This window comes from Gossypium hirsutum, chromosome A13 (genome assembly GCF_007990345.1).
Source record: "Gossypium hirsutum isolate 1008001.06 chromosome A13, Gossypium_hirsutum_v2.1, whole genome shotgun sequence".
Classification (NCBI taxonomy): Eukaryota; Viridiplantae; Streptophyta; class Magnoliopsida; order Malvales; family Malvaceae; genus Gossypium; species Gossypium hirsutum.
In genome coordinates this window covers 94,279,316-94,289,064 of record NC_053436.1, presented here as the reverse complement: position 1 = coordinate 94,289,064, position 9,749 = coordinate 94,279,316, and positions in this window count along the sequence as shown.

Below are 9,749 nucleotides of genomic sequence, written 5' to 3'. Positions count from 1 at the left end.
CGAGGCTTACTCAAATGAATCAAATTCACAACTTGTGGCATGATGGGACTTGTGGAGGATTAGGCAGAGATGGAGGTTTTGGAGCAACCGGATTAGTTCTAATATACTGAGTAAACCACTAATTCATCATTTGGAAGAAAGCTTGTTTAACCTCTCCCTCGTGGCTACTCGAAACAAGTCTAGAATAAGATTGTACTACCCCTTGAGTGGGAGCAGGTGCATTGCTTTCCACATCATCGACCATAGCTCGATCAGGATCCATTTTCTATATAAAAACACATTTTAACTGTCAAAAATCATCACACTATCGCAATGTGTATATATATATGACTTGTATAACTAGACTCTCACACGCTACGTTAGTCCTAAAGTTGACTAAACTAGAATAGAGCTACGAGGTATTACCAATCAATCACATCATAAAAGTACACATTCATACATTCATAATCAAAGTCCATACACATCAACCATATTGTCCCTTTTAAGATCCCAGTAGACCTTAAAACATGCTTAGAAGAGGTTCGGGACTAAATTGGTAACATTTGAAAACTTTGAGATATTTAGAAAATTTTTAAACATATAAAGGGTCACACGCACATGTGAACAGGCCGTGTGCATCACACAGCTACCAGACACGCCCGTATCACAAATAGTGTGAAAATAGGGCATACTGACTTGCACCACACGGCCGAGGACGCGCCCATGTGCCAAGCCGTGTGAAATCTAAGGGGGTTACTGACTTGGATCACACGGTTGACCACATGCCCATGTGTCAAACCCGTGTGCCTTTCGAAATGGCCACACACGCCTATGTGCCAAGGCTGTGTGACTCATATGGCCAATAGACACACCCGTGTGTCTAGGCCATGTCAAAACTGTAGGATATACTGACTTTAATTTGAAGGGTACCCCAAGGGATACACGACCATGTAACATGACTGTGTGTTGCACACGGCTGAGACACACGCCCGTGTCTCTGCCTGTATGGACAAAAGTAGGCCATTGGCAAAGCCAATTTGCCACTCTATATTCATGTACACAAAGCAACTGATTTGAAATCATTACAACACATAAATAGGCAGCCAAACATACCAATTCATACACATATCATGTCATCTATACATAACCATTTCAACTATGCAATTCCACGACCAAAACCTACCAAATCATTATACCAAAATTATTAAACTTGCATAACATCTATATGCATCCTATCATTACATTTTCACCTATTTCATGTCACATAACTTACCATTTCAACATCACATAATTAAGCCACACACAAGGCATCATATACGTTACATAATTAACTTATCCAACACATTATTTAGGCCAACTCAAAAGACCAATATATACAACATTTCCAACCCAAAAGAAAGCCATAACTCATGGCTTAAATCTTAACATAAAACATATCATCAATTCTCTAGCCTATACATGCCTTATACCGTACTTACAAAGATTCAAAAATACCAACAAGTAGTCGATAGTGTAATAATGATTTTTGATGATCCCCGATATCCGAGCTATCTTCAATGATCTATAAAACATGGAAAGAACACATAAAATAAGCTTTTATAAGCTTAGTAAGCCATATACAAATAAAGCTATCATATAAACATATTCATATCAATTCATATATATTAAAAACATCTTAACACATTCAATTATACAAACCTTTCCATTGTACACATATTCAATATCATATTTGAATCCATCAAATAAGTAATTCATGTATAAGCACATATAGATACACAAACATTTCTCAATGCATAATTATTCATATTCACATGTAAGTTCATCAATTACTTCTCATCTCAATGTTTGTATGAATCTTATACGTACCTAAATCACTTAGCTTATTCGCATAATCTTTCTCAACATGACTTTGCCCGTTAAACCATTCGGAATCGTTAAGGACTCAGAAATCACATAAGCTCGTACAATTCCATATCACAGATATGGTCTTACATGTAAATACGTATCGATGCCAATGTCCTAGACATGGTTTTACATGCAATCTCAACACAATGCCAATGTCCCAGACATGGTCTTACATGTAATCACATCTCGATAACCTAATGTCATGACATTCGTATCCTATGTTATTCCTAAGGTTCGTACGGGACTTTCGAATATCGAAACTTATTCGTTCCTTGCTCATAATTACTCGTTCAATATTTACAACAATTTAATAATAAGTAAACACATGTAATTTAATTTAATTACATTTATTTGCATATGAACTTACGTCGGAAATGAGAACGGCTAAATAAGTCGATTATTTTACACCTTCGACTTTTCCCGATCTAATTCTGATTTCTTTCGTTTTTGATCTATATAAATTTAGATTTCACTAATTTAATCACACATTTATTCATTTCAATCCACAAACACATAAAATATGACATTTTACTCTTTAACCCCTAAAATTTCACATTTTGACATTTTAGCCCCTATTTCGTAAAATCGCAAAATACACATATTTTCACATTTTTCATGCTTAGCCAAATTTTCATATAGTCTCTAGCAGCCCATAACTTTCACTTATTTCACATTTTAACCCTTCAATTTCTCATTTTCAAAAATTAGCCCATAATAATCAAATTCATCAAAAATCCCAATACAAAACATATTAATCCAACACATATCTTTCATTTTTCATCAATTGACAACACAAAACTCATGGATTCATCCATGGCATTTCTTAAAATCATCATGAAATTCAAAAATTCAAGCATGGGGTAGCTAGAGTACTAAGCAACAATCACAAAATCATAGAAGTCATCAATAATGGATCAAAAATCACATACCAATTAGCCAAGATAAGTGCCAAATGTTTGAAGGCTTAGAAACCTTATTTCTTTTGCTGATTTTTGGTTGAATATAGTGATAATGAAGCCAAATTTTGGTTTTCTTTTTTTAATAATAACTTCAATAACTAAATTACTAATTTAACCTTAATAAAAACCATTATAAAACACATAATATAAGACCATTAATGTCCGTTAACCTTATCAATGGTATAATAACATCATAAGGACCTCCCAATTAATAATCCATAACAATTTGACACTTTTAACTTATAGCATGCCACTTTTATATTTTATGTGATTAAGTCCTTTAATCAAATTAACCACTTAAACGATAAAATTAGCACACGAAACTTTCAAACATATATAATCACATTCTGTAAACACATAATATAAAAATTATTTTACGAACTCAGATTTGTAGTCTCGAAACCACTGTTCTGATTTAACTAAAATCGAGCTATTACAATTTATAGACTTTTCTCTCATAATTGCATAGAACAAAAGCATTCATTCCATCGAGTTGGTAGAACTATGTGAGATAGTGTAACAGCTCGGTTTAGACCTTAGTCGAAATAGTGATTTCAGGACCACAAATCCGAGGTAGAAAAATATTTTAATATTATTTTCTGTGTTTACAGCATGATATGTGATATGTGTGAAAATTTCGTGTGAAAATTTTATCATTTGTGTGCTCGATTTTATTAAAGGACTTAATCGCGTAAAATGAAAAGTAGCATGCTTTTTGTTAAAGTGCAATATTGCTATGGCTTTTATAATGTAAGGTCCTTATGTTGAAATTTGACCATTGAATAATAGCATGTTCTGTATTGGGCTTATAATTGATGATTTTATAATGTTTAATTAATGAAAAAAATGGTAAATGATATGTTATTATAAATTAAATAAACATAAACATAAAATAACCATGCATTCTCATCTTTTTTGGCCTAAAGTTGAAGGAAAAAAACCATGGTTGCTTAAATATTTCAGCACACTTGGAAGCTTGAATTAGATTAAGAAAACAGGAAATTGGATTTGGATCGGGGGAAACCAAAAGTTGTCAAATAGTCCTCCCAGTCCATTCGTCTCTGTATGAGGTAAGTTCGTAAGTGAATAAATGATGTTAAATTGAATGAATTTATTATGTACATAGCCGAATTGAATAGTATGTATGTATAACTACATTGTCGAATTGAATTTAGCATGGAATAATTTATTACGAGCATGAATCGATCGAATTATGGCGTCTGAAAGCCCCGTACGAACCATAGGAATAGTTAGGATATATATGTCATGACATAGGATTCCGATATGAGATTTCGTATAAGACCATGTCTGGGATGTTGGCATCGATTTGAGATTTCGTGTAAGACCATGTCTGGGACATTAGCATCTATATGATTTCGTGTAAGACCCTGTCTGGGATAGTGGCACCGATATTTGATTACATGTAAGACCACGTCTGGGACGTTGGCATTGTACGAGCCTTATGAGCTATCCAAGTATCTTTATTGATTTCGAATGGTTCAATGGACAATGACAAGTAGTGACCGGTTGTGAAATTGAGCTAAGTGAATCTGGTATGTGTGAAGTTTATGTGTTTATGAAAAGCAAAGGTAAGTAAAGTACTTAATGTGATTATATGAATTTACAAATATGATGAAAGTATATGTGGTTGAGATTTGTTAAATTCGGTCTAGTTGAATTGAATTATAAATATTATTAAAAAAATTTATTTGCTTATGCCTTACTAAGCTTTTCAAGCTTACTTTGTGTATTTATTCAGTGTTCTATAGATTTTGGAAGCTAGCTACGAGCTCGGGGATCGTCTTGGAACATCGTCACACTATCGACTATCATTCGGTACTTTTGAAGTTTGAAACTATGAACATATGGCATGTATAGACTAGTTTTAATGTGTTTGATTTTAAATTTGTATATATTGATAGCCATGCGAAAATGGCTTGATTATAATGTTAAAGTTTATGTGTATGCCACTATGACTTAAACTCATTTTGGAAGTATATTTCATGGTGTATATATGTGTGGTATTAGGTTATATGGATTGGTTTGATTAATGAGTTAGTTGATGGTTGAATATATGTGGTATTGCTTATGTGCATTCGGTTACGCCTTTAGACTTATTGTGGGAATTATGTTTGATGGTATACTTGTGATGTTTTGATATGTGATTCGGTAGTGGGTAATGAAAAGAATGTCGGCCATGAAATTAGCTCATTTGGAAGTGTATTTTATGGTATAATTTGTATGGACGGATATGTGTTTCGGCTTGAGTAATGATGTGAAAGATGGATGTGTTTTTTGAGTGTGATTTCAATAATGAAAGTTGGTTTTGCAAATGAGTTTATTTTTTGAATTAATAAATGGAAAGTGATGTTTACTTTTAATCTTGTATATCGGCAAATTTGGTATAGACATGAATATGATTATTTAATTAAATGTTAATGTCATGTGTGTGTAAGTGTGTGTATAATTACTTTGGTTATTTAGTGATTTAAATTAGGTTATAATGCATGTTTATATTCTGGTAATATTTATGTAAAAATAAAATAAAATAGATTTATATGCCTTTGATATGATCAATTGTGGCTTGATTAATTAGATTCGGCTTATGATGGTAAACATGCTTATATATTATGCTTGAATGTTTGATTATATAGGTTCAGTTTTATATGGCTCTTTGGATGGTTGAAAGTTTTATTTTGGACATGATTTATAGCAAGTGAAATAGGCATGATGTGTTTAATATTGGTATTCGTAAATGGTGCAAATAGATATGGTCATATGCGCATAAACTTGGGATGAAGTGAGATAGGTATATTTGTTTTTGAAATGATGTTTGTTATTGAGTATTTATATATGTATGTCAAGTATGCCGTGTGGATAATTTAACTTAGTTTAATATGCATAACATGTGCATTTGTATAATTATGAATTAGGTAATCGAATGGGATTTTATTGATTTGGTAAGGTCACTTTATGTTAGTACATGTTTGAATTTATTTAAAGTTTACAAATGTTATGAACGTAATGAAGGTTTGTTTTGAGCTGTGTTATGACTAGTAATGCCTTGTAACCCTATTTCAGCGACGGATGTAGGTTAGGGGTGTTACATTTGATTGGTATTAGAGCTATGATTTAGTCAGTTCTAGGAAAAACGTAGCCGTGTGAGTCTAGTTATACATGCCATATTGACATACTGCGATAGTGTGATGATTTCTAACTATTAAAATGTGTTTTCGTATAGTAAATTGATCCCGATCGAGCCATAGCAGATGACGTGGAAAGTAATGCACCCGCTCCCGCTCAAGGGGCAGTGTAATCTGATTCTAGACCTATTACGGGTAGCCACGAGGGAGAGGCTATGTAACAGTCCAGTTTAGACCCTAGTCGGAATAGTAGTTTTGGGACCACAAATCTGAGTCAGAAAAATATTTAAATATTATTTTCCATGCTTATGTTATGTGAATTAGCATGTGTAAAAGTTTCGTACGAAAATTTGATCAATTGTGTGCTTAATTGGATAAAAAGGACCTAATCGCGTAAAATGTAAAAGTGGCTTTCTATTTGTTAATGTGCTAAATTGATATGGCTTATTTAAGTGAGGGTCCTTGCATGTCAAATTTACCATTTATTTTAATGGTGGACAACTATGGACATGTAGTTGGTAAGTTTTAATGTTTATAATAGGGTTAAAATAGTAAAATGTATATTAATGTAATTAATAATAAAACAAAGCATGAAATTGTTTATTATTTCTCCATGTTGGCCGAATATACTATAGAAAAAGAAAGAAAAACTCAAGCTAGGGTTTCGTCACTTTGAGCTTGAATTAAGGTATGTTTTGAGCTAGGTTTTTTTATAATTTCTACGTTTTTGTAATCGTTGCTTCGTATACTATCAACTCCATGCCTCAATTTCTGATTTTGATGATGATTTTGGAATGTTTCATGGATAAATTCATGAGCTTTATGTTGTTATAGGAAGAAATATGAAAGATTGATGTTGGGTTTATATGTTTTGTCTTTGGATTTTTGATGATTTTGAGTAAAATGGGCTAAAATGTGAAATAAATGAAATGTGTGGACTTGTATGAGTGTTATAAATATTCGACCAAGCATGAGTATATGCAAATTATGTGTATTTTGTGATTTTGTGAATTAGGGACTAAAGTGTCAAAATGTGAAAATGTGAGGGCTAGTTTGCAAATTGCCCTAAATATGTGTTTATGGATTCTTTTGAATGAATTTATGATTGAATAAGTTAAATTTGAATTTATTTAGATCAAGAATTAAAGAAAACGGAGTTAGATCGAGGAAAGTCGAAAGTTGTCGAGTAACCGATTTCATTCATCCGAAATTGTACGAGGTAAGTAAATATACAATAAACGTGATTGAATTGATTTATTATTGTTCATATGATATCGAATTGTGATGAATGGATATACAAGCTTAATATGTGCTATTCGAGAAAGTATCGACAAAGTTTCAACGTCTGAAAAGCTCCGTACGTACCCTAGGAATAGTTAGGATACATATGTCATGACATAGGATTTCGTGTAAGACCACGTCTGGGACGTTGGCATCGACTTCTGTTTTACATGTAAGACCATGTCTAGGTATCGGCATCGTATCTAATTTCGTGTAAGACTCTGTCTGGGACAGTGGCATCGATGTTTGATTACATGTAAGACCACGTCTGGGACGTTGGCATTGTATATGTTCTCTAAGCTATCCACGTATCCTTAAGTTTCCGAATGGTTCAATGGGCATTCTGAGAAAATTAATGAATAAGTGAATATATATCAGATTTAGGTACATTCGAATTGTGTACTATATTTGAAAATGAAGGGTAAGTATATGTGCAAATGATGATTTATGATCCAAGTATATGAATATGAGGTTATGTTGGTAATTGGCTCCAAAGTATAAGTAATTTGATGATGTTTATATGCTTTAAATGATAAGTTTATTTCTGTATGGCTTACTAAGCTTTTGAAAGCTTACTTGTGTGTGCGTTTGCATTGTTTTATAGATATCGAAGCTACTGTGAGCTCGGGGATCATCGAGGATCGTCACCATACTATCGAACCTTATTTTGGTACTTTTGAAAATGTATTTATTGAAGTATGGCATGTATAGGCTAGAAGCGTTTAAATTATGTTTTGTAATGTATATATATTTAGTCATGTGATATGACTTGGTATGGATGTGTTTATGATATGGTTTTGGTATATGAATTATGAGGCAATATGATATATTTGGTGTGTTTATGTATGAATATAAGAAATAGTAGGATTGGTAAGCTTTTGGCATGTGTTAGCTATGGTAATTGATAAGTTTTGATCATGAAATTGAAACATATGTTTGATATGATTTTATTTTAGATTTGTTATGGTTTGGTTGATGAATTGAGATGGAAATTTTGTTGGCATTGATAAATCATGAATGGCTTATGTTTTGGTTGTGAATTGGTCATAAAATGCTGTGCAAATATGCTTGGTTTGGTGCTTGTAGGTTTGACCCAATTGGGGTGGCAAGTTGGCTATTCAAATAGCCTATTTTTGTCTACACGGGCAGAGACACGGGCGTGTGTCTCAGCCGTGTGCGACACACAACTATGTTGAACGGCCGTGTGTCCCCTAGGGTACCCTACAATTGTAAGTCAAGCTTGAGCATGGCCAAGGCACATGGGCGTGTCTTGTGGTCGTGTGAGTAAGTAAGTATGAATGCCCTGTTTTGACATGGCCTAGAGACATAGGCGTGTCTAATGCCGTGTAAGGTACACGGCTTGTTAACACGGGTGTGTGACCTGTACTTCTTTGAAAAATGTTTAAGTTTTGGAAAAAATTTGTATGTGTTCGGTTTAGTCCCAACCCATTTTTAAAACATGTTTTAGGTCTCGAAGAGCTATATAAAGGACTCTATATTGATATTGATCTCCGATGCTTTGATGATTATGAAATGAAAGTTAAATGTTCTGATTCGTCTGGTAATGCCTTTAACCCTAGTCCGGGACGGATATGGGTTAGGGGTGTTACATTTTATTGGTCTCAGAGCTTTGGTTTAGTCGGTTCTAGAATTATCATAGCGTATGTGAGTCTAGCTACACATGCCATATTTATGAACTGTGATAGTGTGATGAATCCTGACATTGAAATGTGCTTTTATATAGCAAATGGATCTCAAACGAGCGGTAGTGAATGATGTCGAAAGTAATGCGCTTGCTCCTACACAAGGGACGGCGCCATTTGATTCTAGACTGGTTACGAGTAGCTGTGATGGTGAGGCTAGACAAGCCTTCTATCAGATGATGAACGGTTGGTTTAGCCAATATATTAAAACCAATCCGGCTGTTCAACAACCCCCATCCGCGGTCAATTCTCTGTAAGCTCCTGCTATACCATCAGTGAATCCAGTTCAATTAAATAAGCCTATGGTACATAAGATTAGAAAGTATGGGGCCGAAGATTTTTGAGCTACAGCAAATGATGGTGCTGAAAAAGGCCGAGTTCTGGTTAGAGAACACGATAAGAGTGTTTGATGAATTGTCTTTGAATCCTGAGGAATGTATAAAATGTGTCGTTTCACTTTTGAGAGATACAGCGTACCTTTGGTGGAAAACTTTGATATCGATAGTTCTAAGTGAGCGAGTCACCTGGGATTTCTTCCAAGCCGAATTTCAAAAGAAATACATCAATCAGAGATTTATTGATAAAAAATGTAAAGAGTTTCTCGAGCTTAAACAAGGCCGTATATCTGTCACAGAATACGAGCGGGAATTTGTAAGACTGAGTCAGTATGCTCGTGAATGTGTATCTATGGAAGCAATAATGTGTAAAAGATTTGAAGATGGTTTGAACGAGGATATTCGTTTGTTAGTCGGGATTCTAGAGATTAAAGAATTTGTTGT